General features: G+C 41.9%; 1 long non-coding RNA gene across 1 annotated transcript; it reads right to left on the bottom strand.

Annotated features, from left to right (window-relative positions):
* Nucleotides 1-10,471: 10,471 nt before the first annotated feature.
* Nucleotides 10,472-10,878, bottom strand: LOC136188277 (uncharacterized). Its single transcript, XR_010670190.1, has 3 exons — nt 10,775-10,878; nt 10,563-10,721; nt 10,472-10,503 (listed from the first exon to the last, which is right to left on the bottom strand). It is a non-coding gene; the product is annotated as an uncharacterized lncRNA (long non-coding RNA).
* Nucleotides 10,879-11,179: the final 301 nt, after the last annotated feature.

Here is an 11,179-nt window from a genome sequence, read left to right on the forward strand (position 1 = left end):
TGACGATACTCTTAATTCAGCAGCCAATGATTTCACAGTCCTTCGTCTTTGCTAAGGCTTCTGCTTTTTTACGGAATGATGCGGGAAAATGTAGTTACCGGTAATCAGAACTGCACTAGGTTGCCTAAGACTCACATTTTGCAACGTGATCAAAGTGTTGAACTGTTGCTCTCATGTTTTCCCTAACCCATTTAGCTATGCCACAATGGCGGTTAGTGATGAGGATGCCAATGTCAATGCCGTGCTCATCAAGAAATTCAAGAAATCTTAAAAGACAAGCTTTCTTCATGTGATATAATCCGAGCACCTAATTACTCTATGAAAGAATGCCACTATACGGTCAGTCAATGAATGAGTAGTGAAAAAAGTACCTGGACTGGTTGCAAGTCAATGACCACGTTCTGTTCGACTTCAACTAGAGTGTATGACCCGAATTTGGCACAATGGCCAGGACTGTCAGATCTTCCGTCTCCGCATACCAATGCATGCGCACCAGTAGCATTTAGTCGCTGAAGAATTTTCTACGGCTTCGTTTGCCACACTTGAGACACAACTTGCAAAATGCATTGACTCTGCTTCCTGAAGTACGACCGTCTTGTCACGCCGGAACAGTTCAGGAATTCAAAATTTCTCAGGGCTTGAGAAGGCAAAGATCCAGAGCCAAATATTGCAGCAGAAATTGCAATATTTCCGGCAGGCAAGTTGCTGACAAAGTGTTCGCTATACAACACCCGTACGAGATCACAGTCTTTTCACTCTTGTTTTACCCTCAAGAGGGACCCAGTGACTGCCTTTGTCACTATGACGTCGTGTGACCTGCAATACACACATTTGTTAAAGAGAGAAAGCAACGCTGATTCAAAAACAATGCACTTTTGCTCTTTGTAAAACGGCCTAGAATTATCAATTAATGAAGTTCCAGATAAAGGAATACGTTATAATTGTCTCAAGCGGCATTTTCTTTAGTGGCATCAGCACCATTTCCCCTCATTGTCTGTCTGAGCTGAGCTGACACTGTCAACTTTATTTTCATCTTTGAGGAGAAAAGACAGTGAGGGAGCATCAAAGAGATTGCACTGGCAGCCAATCGAAGCGAATAGGGTGCCAACGTCTGTCTAAATTTCTAGGGAAGAAGTAATTGAATACTTTAGGGAGTGAATCCTTTGTACCTTTGGCGCACGTGTCTGCTTCAGCCTGTATTAATTTGTGCGTAAGCTAATCTAAAGCATTTCGTATTGAAAATAAATACATTTGTACTTTTGCCATACTCTCATCGAATTATGCACGGTTCGGACGATTGTTGTTTGTTGTAGACGTGGACGATTGCAGTGACGCAAATTATCATCTCAGTGTTTACGTCTTCGACACCTGATATTGATATAGGCAAAGTGAATGTGGAGTGTTCAGCTTACCGCCGCTTTCGAATTGAGATAAACTTAAGATTGTATTTTCCTGCATTCTCAAATACGATTCTGTTATTTTCAGCAAACTGCAGCATCTCTCGCTTGCTTTACTGTATTGATGCCTCATTTTCTAAATGACCAAAAATGACTATTATTATAACGAAACTGCTCGTTATCTTTAAACTCGTTTTCCAACGTCATGTTTTGGCGTTACTGAACTATGTACTTTATACTTTATGTACTTTAAAGCTTTTCTTCCATCCGTCTTGCGAAAGCGCGAATATCGTCCACGCACAGAGCTGACTCGGTCTTCGTCTTTCTCATTTCCTCTTCCGGCTCTCCGCCTTTTCGAGCTCTTCTATCAACTCTTCTGAGACATTCTCCAATTCCTCCATTAATAAATCATCCTTCTCCTGCAACTCCTTTTTATAGTACTCTCCCTGTTTGTCAAGGCCTCTCAGCAATCTTCCTTAGAAAAATACAAATGACTAATAACTAACTAATAATAGAGCCGCTTCCCTATATATTATTCTTAGTGATTGCATGCCTCCAGTTCATCCTCATACTCGCTCCCAATTTTCATTCGAATTATAGAAGGCTGCTGCTCCATGTCTATTTGAAGCTGGTAGTATTTCGTTTTCACATCGGCAAGCGCTTCAGGCAAAAAAATCCGCCAGCGCACAAAGCATTTTTGTCCTTATGTAGCAATGTTTGTTGCACCCACGGCCACCAATACAAACTTGCTTTGGGCAAACCGAACACATTGTTAACCTCTTTAATGTATTTTGCTACCTATGTTTAATTTTTATTTTTTGTGTCCGTTTTCTGCAAAAAAGTGCCGATTCTTTCGTTAATCCTTAATTAATAATACTTACTGCTATCGATACCAACAAGCTAACAACGTGTAGGCCGTTGCGTTTCGAATAAAGAAGTAGAGTAGTTACGTAGGGATTGACGCCGGGAAACGGCGAATAGTACTTAGCCATATCGTGAAGGATTACTCGATCAGCATGCATGCGATCGACTAATCCTTCGACCAAATCTTAAAGAAAGAATATCACTATTGTTTCGCGTTAGCGAAAAGATAGTGCATCTTACCCATTCTGAATTAGGCGTGGAAATCCGCGAAAGGGTCACGTGGGTGCACTGTACTGTAGATCCTCGGTTATCCGACCTTCAGTTATCCCTCCCCTCGTTTATCCGACTAGTATCCGTGATCCGACCATAGATAAAGGAAAGAGGAATGGGAAACTCCCCGTTGCACGTGACCTATACGTGGCTCTATGATTGTCGCCGGAATCCCGGATATTTCTTAAAATATCGCTGTTTATCTCGTCAACGATGTCGTTTGGATCATTGTATCCCCATTCGGTATGTTATCTGTAGTTTAAAGTACGAGTTTTTCTTGTCTGCGCTATTGAATTCTCAGCTAATGGTCCCTAATTTCTCACGCGTCGGTATGCTAAACGTCGGCGGGGTAAACTCTCACGTCATCGCTTATACGGCCACAAGTGGCTGTCTAAACGTTGCCGTAGTATGTCGTGCATGCCACTGAAACGTCAATTGCTACCAAAACACCCTCATGTTCGTCTTTGGCGTGATTTTGGGCGTGGACGACCGGCCTTGACTTCGGCGGGGTCTCCTCTCACCAACGGCTAATTTTACGGTTCTCCGTGAATCTGTGCGTGCCATAGACACGCGATTGCGTTGACCACGTTTTGGCCTTCTTGGCCCATCTAATTTGAACTACTTTGGTCCTTTGGCCATTTCTTGCATCTACGTTTTTTCCTAAAAGGAACTTTTTCTGGTAGTTTCCTTAAACGCCACGTTTGGCCTGTTGGCCTCAATCTTCGACTTTTCATCCGGTTTTAATTAAATAAAGTAAAAATGCGTCCTGCTACACTTTTTGCAATACACGAACAACGAACCTACGCCACAAAGAAGTATCAATACTTTGAAACTCTTACCCAAGCAAGTCAAACCACGTGCCCTATCGTTACCTGTCAAAAATTCCGCACAACGGGCAAAGCCGGGTACTCAACTTAGCGGGAGTCTTGCTCCCCAAAGCGTACCGAGGGAGGGTCCACAAATACGATTTAGGTTCCAGAAGCGCAGACATAATGGTAGTGTTGGAAGTAAAACGGAAAGTTACGCCTTTCCAAGTGCAAGTGCATTCTTTGGATAGGAAACTTTTTTAGAATAGCGTTGGATTTAACTAATTACAGCATGTCTAAGGTTTTGCGAAAGAAGTTGCCGGAGGTTTGGGATTGTCTCATTTTGCCGCGAGTCCACAATGGCTATCTCGTTGGAAGAAACGAGTTGGCGTAAGCCTAAGAGTTGGACCAATACTTCTCGCAAAGGGAGGCTCCATGACTTCGGATTTGCTGAAATTTTGGATGACAGAAGTTTGGAGGAAAAGGCCAAACTCCCTGTTTCGTGCTCCCGCCTGTCTAGTGTACGACAGGCATGCGAGCCATATGAACAAAACAGTTCTATCAGCATTGAAACGTCACCACCAAACTACGGCAGTCTTTATCCCGCCGGGTTTGACACCCATTGTACAGCCGTGTGACGTCTCATGGAACAAACCCTTCAAATCTGCAATGCGAGAGAAATGGCAAGAGTGGTTGAGAAGTGGTGAACAGGAATTTACTAAGAGCGGCAACAGAAAGTCTGCCAGCTACAAATTGATTGCGGAATGGGTCGATGAATGCTGGAAAGCAACTGACGATACCATGATTGCGAAGTCGTTTACTTCATGTGGCATTGTTACGCCTGAAAGCGGAGAGACTTTAAATTCTCGATTGCAGTTGCTCATTGGCGGCGGAAGTTTAGAATCTGAACTGAGCCATTCAGATTTTAGTGATAATGAATCTGACGATGAATCTGACGATGAGTCAGACGATGAATCAGAACATCCAGACGAAAGCAGCAGGTCCTGTAGAGATGAGGGCGATCTCTACGAAGATTGAACTTCGGAACCCAAACGAATAGCTTAGCTTTTGTCTTGCCTGTTATATTGCCTCACGTCGTGTACTCAAACTGGTTGTTCACATACAAGCGCATGCGCCTATATCGGAATGAACACGTTAATTTGCCGTCAAAGCCTGTTTTCACGTAGAAGCGCAAGCGCTTTTATGTGCGGTAATACGGTATAGTAGGGCATCACATTATCCATTGAATTAATATAATCAAACTGAATATCTGGCTAAACCACTAGAAGGCAATCGATTTATAGGCAGCTTTAATTAACTAGTGGTGGCTTTACAGTTAAAATGTTGCCAAGATAGCACCACAACAGCCACCGAAAGACAAGCAGGCAACAACAAGTCATAAAGGTTTAAAAATAAAGAAAATAATCGTGTCGTGCAAAATTGAAAGAAGGGTTTAAAGAGAAATCGCTTCATCGTCTCATTCATTTGTTTTAAACGAAGTTCGCAATGAAGACGATGCAATAGGGTGTATACCGGAAAGGTGTAAAATATCACGCAAAATAGCCATCGAAAACACATACGAGCATTGATACCAAAATTTTCTTTTTTTCTATGATGAGTGGAAGCGTAGACTGTACGTCTTCGAATGATGAAAGCGACACTACTATCCTCCACCCTGCTAAAGAGAGTAATTAGATATATAAATTCAGTGTCTGTGAAAATGATTCATGTCTCTCTTTGCTTTTGTCCCAGTCAAGCTGAAATCTTCACAGTCGAATACTAAATTAAGACCAATTAAAGCGCAGGTCCTTATTTGTCAACAAATTTAATTTTCTTCTTGTACGCTCAACTGTGGCATACACAAATCCAAATCAAGGCGTCAAAGACTGTGACACCTAGAATTCCGAAGGTTCCATCAACAATTCCCAAGGTTCGCCATGCATAAAACAATGCGCCTAAACCGGCGAATTGCACAAAATACTTTTTAGGGAGCCTTTCGTGTTTGGAACACAGTGGTGACAAAGAGACAAAGAGGTCGCAGGAGAGATTCGTTACCTGATCCGTGGCTCCCAAGATTGGGGCTGAATGAGGACAAATTCGTTGTTAACTCCTCCTGGCTAACGGACAAACACATATACGCCGCTCAAACCCTCCTGAAAGAAAACAAGAAAACTCTGCAACTACTCCATCACCGGACTTCTAGCAAACGTGGAACCATCTCTAAACGCCATCCCATTAGACAGGATACGTAAGTTTTATAGGAAAGCGCGGGAATATGTTGAAATTTATAGGCATGGAGTTACGGCAGTCAAAGAAGTTGAGGAAGCGCTAAAGAAGTATAAATCCCATCGACGAGTGAAAAGGTTAGATCATAATTATTAAATTATTATCAAATTATTACAATATATTAAATTAGTAAATTATTATTATATTATTAACATTATTAAATTCGTATTCGTATACGTATTCGTTTACGAAATCGAATACAAATACAACTAGAAATTAGAATACGAATACGAATATAAACGAAAAGCATTGCCCAAACGTCGCAGAATCGGCTAGGCGCTACTTGTGCATTCCTGCTAGCTCCGTCCCGTCAGAGAGGCTATTTTCAAAAGCGCGAGAACTACTGTCGAACCGTAGAAGCCGCTTGCAACCAAAGAACGTCAATGCCGGTATGTTGCTTTTCCTTAGTGAAAACCTGGACTAATAGTGGTATAAGAAATATACCGGGGAAAGTGATTAATATTAACGGTATCGTATTGGAAAGGTATCGATATCAGCGGTGTCGAGGCTATAATATCGATATCGGTATCGATGGGGAAGATGCGAGTATCGCCCATCACTATTTTTTAAATGGTCATCCACTTGACATAACTAGAGGTACGAGAGATCCAAAGATACAACGGATCTACCTCTCTTATACCTAGTCGTACGAGAGGTAAACAGATACAAACTTGTACGTAAGTGATAGCACAAATAGCAGTACGAAATCTATACTGTTTCTAAACATTCACTACATCTTTTGTATTTCTATTATTTTTGAATGAGGCTGCCTTTCTAAAGGTTTTTGTTTTCCTTCGGAAAGGTTTCAAAGCAGTTCAAGTTTGGACTAACTGCTTTGAAACCGTTTTATAGACGTGTTGCTGCTCGTTTTTGTAATTGAGTGCAGTTTTGAAGCGCCTCTTATGGTGCAGGAATAGTTAGGATGGCGACTTTACGGTATTTGATAACGTGCTGTGTATTCTGTATTTGAGGAGGACCTATGCATGTGTACGGGTCATATTTCCTGTTACCCGTACACACGTACATACCCACGCACATACGGCATGAGTGGATACTTTTGATTGTGACGTCAGAGCGTGACAATCAAAACTGTTGTTTCGGCTTCTCAGGGCATTTATAACACGGAAAATAGCACAGATCAATTGGAAATAAGGGTTTCTAAGCATTTTTTCCCTTTATGAAAGGAAAAACGCTTTATTGGCGTCGTAAATCGCCTTTTTTGGGGCACCGTTTTGGGCCCTTTGTCGCGCATGCGCTGTACGAAAAAACGGGTTTTTAAGTTACGTCACAATACCGAGCGTGACGAACAGACATACAGACAGACAAACACTTCCGGTCCTAAGATCACGTTTGAGAGAGCCTTCCTCCTTCGTTATACGGGCTCCACCCGTACAACTGCGGTGGTCGGCTCCATAAAACACTTGTATCTTCATCGGAGAGAGGAGGAGAAAAGCTGGTGTCATTCATTGAGAAGCTGTGTGACGTCACAATGTAGAGGTGTTGCAAATTACGGCCCAGTCTCTTGGCTTACCCTTCAGCGATCCTCTCTTGTCGCAATGTGTAAACAGGCGGGTATTTGAGAGCCTGCTTCAATTTCACATCCAGCATCTGATCACTTCAAGCAGAAGCAATGCCAGCAGGATAGAAGAGAAGGAGATGGAGCACCAGCAAGAGCCACTGAAACGACCTGTCCTCTCCGTAGATGAAGAGAACGCTCTACGATTTGCTTGTGGATTTATTCCCTTCAAGCTCATTGGGAAGCACGCAAAGAAAAAGGATGCCAAGAGCCAATGTATTGTTCGATGTCTTAAAGCTCTTAGTCAGAAAAGTGACAGTGAGTTATTGGTTGAGGAGGCAGAAGATTATGAATGCTACACAACTGTGTGGCTTCAGAAGATAAACAAAGGAGGGCTTTTTCAAGTCAATGACGCAGCCTACAACCTATTTCGGAGCGTGGAGGAAGTCGTACGAACACGTCTTCCTAGGCGAGTGATGGGCGACGATAAGGTCGACGTTGTTAGCAGTGTCTGCAACAACGAGGAAGTCAATCGGCAGTGGGAAAGCTTGTCAGCGCATTTCGACGATCCAAATCAGCGATCCGTCCTTTTGAGAGAAATCGTCCAGCTGTGGGTTAACGCCAGAGGGTTTTCCCTAGCAGCATCGTGGCTTGAGCAATATAAAGCGGCTAAAAACTGTCTACTACAAAAGAAAAAGAGCTTGCGAAAATTTCTTCGTAAGGAAGACATAAAGAACTAATATTGGCGAAAGCATATTTTCGATAAAAGTATACATGTAAACTATATCGCAAATTTGAGAGAGAGAGTGCACACATAAAAATTCCTTTATTTCGTGCTTTCACGGCGACGTTTAGGCAATGGAGTTTCGTCAACAACCTCTTCGGGGAATAGGCGCCGTCGTCTTCGAGAGTTACCCCTCATTGGAATTTGTGCTACTTGTCGCTGAAGCGGCGTTTTTAGCCTCGATAAATTATACTATCTCATGCTTTGGTCTCTCTTTTCCACTGGTAAATCCGTTCTAAAGCCTAATAATTATAAAATTAAATAATTAATTGAAACAAATTTCTTTAACAGGACATTGTGTCAAAGTTATTTCCACATCACAAAAACAATATGCTTCGTTATTAAATATTTCGTTTTTTATTGTTCGGAAACTTTTTCGTTTCTTTCAGGCTTTCGGTTTTCTAGCGCGTGTTCTTGTATCGCAATTCCATCTGCACAGAAAATCATAAGCTAAATGATTGATTAAATAAATAATAACATTATCTTTTGCATTTTAGGCAGCTGGTGTTCACTGTTATCGCAGTCGTTTATGGTTAATTAAGAAAGTCAATTTGGTTTGGAAAGAAGAAAGATCTGACCCCCCCCCCCGGAAACTGTCGTGCTCTATTGATTTGTGGTTTGGTTCATAATCTGTATTTGGTTTAATGGGACCAGACGCATCGATGTCAATGACATTAGCATATGAAAAAAATAGTTTTGTAAAATTAGGCGTATTTTTGGATTTCACCGTTGAGGAGAGCAGTAGAATGTCACTTATCCTAATTTCAATGATCCGAACACGTTTTTCAACCGAACGGGGATTAAGTCCAAACTGTAAAAGTTTAATTATTTGAGTGTACAGAAAGCGTGTTTTACGCCTTCGGCTGAAGTGCTGTATGCTTTTCCAATCTTGTCTTTTGCGCACTTTATATTTTGCAACGTAGACGCAAAATTTCTCTTAGTCTTCCTCAATCATTTAAAGCTAGAGCATTTGAAGCCTCGCAGACAAATGTTATTGGCTAACAGAGCGTTTCGGACATTGTCATGTCGAAATCAAAGCTGCAGAAGTTTTACGAGAAACTCTAGGACGAATCAGCACAGAGTCAGATAACTACAGTCAAACCTCTTTATCCGGACATTCGCGGGTCTTAACAAAAGTGTTCTGATTTCAGAGGTTTATAATAACATCATTAGTTTTAGGAATTTAAATGATGAGCGGCAAATAGAGCGTTTGCAGAGATAATTCTACGCCAAAAAAATCAGTTATTTCTGTTTGATGAGGGTGAGTAGATATTTTCGTATGACGCCCTCCCGGTTTGATCATTTGCTAAGTTTGATTGGACCCTGTATTACTAAAGAATCAACCACTTTTCGCAATTCTGTATCTCCTGGGGAGCGACTGGCCATAACCCTCAGATATCTAGCTACCGGAGACTCTATGCAAACTATCGCCTTTAGCTATCGAGTTGGACATTCTAAAGTATGCAATATCATCAAACATACCTGTACAGCCATATGGAATACTCTGATTCTGACTGGAAAGAGAATTCAATCAGTATTGGAATTTTCCTCATTGTATCGGCAGTATAGATGGAAAGCACGTCGTTATTCAGGCACCAAACGGAGCTGGCTCTCTATATTATAACTATAAGCATACTCATAGTATTGTTTTATTGGCCGTCTGCGACGCCAAATATTGTTTTACACTACTCAATATCGGTGACTAAGGAAACCATTCGGACGGCGGCGTCCTCAGAAATTCCTCTTTCGGAAGAGCCCTCGAATCAAATCAACTATCTATACCTCAGCCGGAACATATTCAAGATTGCCCTCAACCATTACCTTATGTATTTCTTGGAGACGCTGAAATCCCCTTACGTGAAAATATTCTACGCCCATATCCAGGAAAATATTTGCCAGAGCCTAAGAAGATATTGAACTACAGATTATCAAGAGCTCGACGAGTAGTAGAAAATGCATTTGGAATTATGGCTTCTCGATTTCGTATCTTCAGACGTACTATTATAGCGTCTCCAGAAAAAGCCTCATTAATAACCGAAGCTATAATATCCGATCGACAATTATCACATCAAGATCATCTATATTGTCCGCCCAATTCTATTGATCATGAAGATGAAAGAGGAAACTTTGTTGCGGGCGATTGGAGAGCAGACGAATCCAGCAATTTAGCTGACGGTATCCGCCTTGGAGGCAACCGTCCATCAGTGTCTGCATTGACCAACAGGGATCATTTCAGCACATATTTTAGCTCAGCAACTGGGAGAGTGGCCTGGCAAGATGCTCAAGTACGATCATCGTAAACTGCTAATGATATTAATGACTATGTAATACAGATACAGAGATTAATGTAATATGCTATAATAAGCTATTATTGATTAAACAACTAATTTTCCTCAAACTCAATCTGATAGAGTACCTCTTGAATACGTATTTTTGCAAGAGCTCTCTTTCTTGGATTGAGCCTTCTGATGGCTTCCGACAGACTGCCCAAAAAGATCGTTTTCGTCGTCGACCCGCTCTGTCTTCTGCAGCTGTCGAATAATTTTGAGGTCGACCTCGTTGCTGGCTGATTGCTTTCTTCTGCATACAGTCCAGTTATATTTTCTAGGCTGTAATTAACCAGATCGTACTCTACCTACCTCTTCCTTCTCCCCCTAGTCCCTTCATCGACCCTTGTTCTTTCATCCTCGACTACGTCGTCCTCGTTCTCTCCCTGTTCTTCTTCTCCGCCGTCATCAATCCTCTCGTCCTCTTCTGCTTCCTCTGCCTGGCTTTCCAATAAAAAACTATCTGACGTTCTACAAAACAAGGTAATAATTAATAACATATTTCTTCTAATCTACTGCATTACCCTCTGTGACTAACGAAGTCTCTAAGGAACAACAGGCGCTCGTAATACGCCCACGGTCTCACGTCGTCTCGCTTGTCGCCGGTTCGCCCTTTTCGCCTCTTCGATTCCTTTGCGAACCGCTCTCCACCTCTTCTGGCACGCTTCAACTAAAATTGACGACTTTCGCGAGAAAAACCTGCCCAATTAAACAAGTATACTAACTCCCAATGCTCAGCTCCTCTGAAATCTCCGTCCAAGCATTTTCCTTTCGCGTCGATACCTTATAAAAGGCATTCGATTTGTCGTAAAGGCAGGGATGGCTTTCGACAAGCTCGATGAGTCGTTCGTCGTTCATATCTCTCCTTAATTAACTTCCTTCCGTTAGCCTTATGCTAAGCGCCGAAAATAGACCCACCTTCTATTCCT

Source organism: Oscarella lobularis, chromosome 6 (assembly GCF_947507565.1).
Source record: "Oscarella lobularis chromosome 6, ooOscLobu1.1, whole genome shotgun sequence".
NCBI classification, from domain to species: domain Eukaryota; kingdom Metazoa; phylum Porifera; class Homoscleromorpha; order Homosclerophorida; family Oscarellidae; genus Oscarella; species Oscarella lobularis.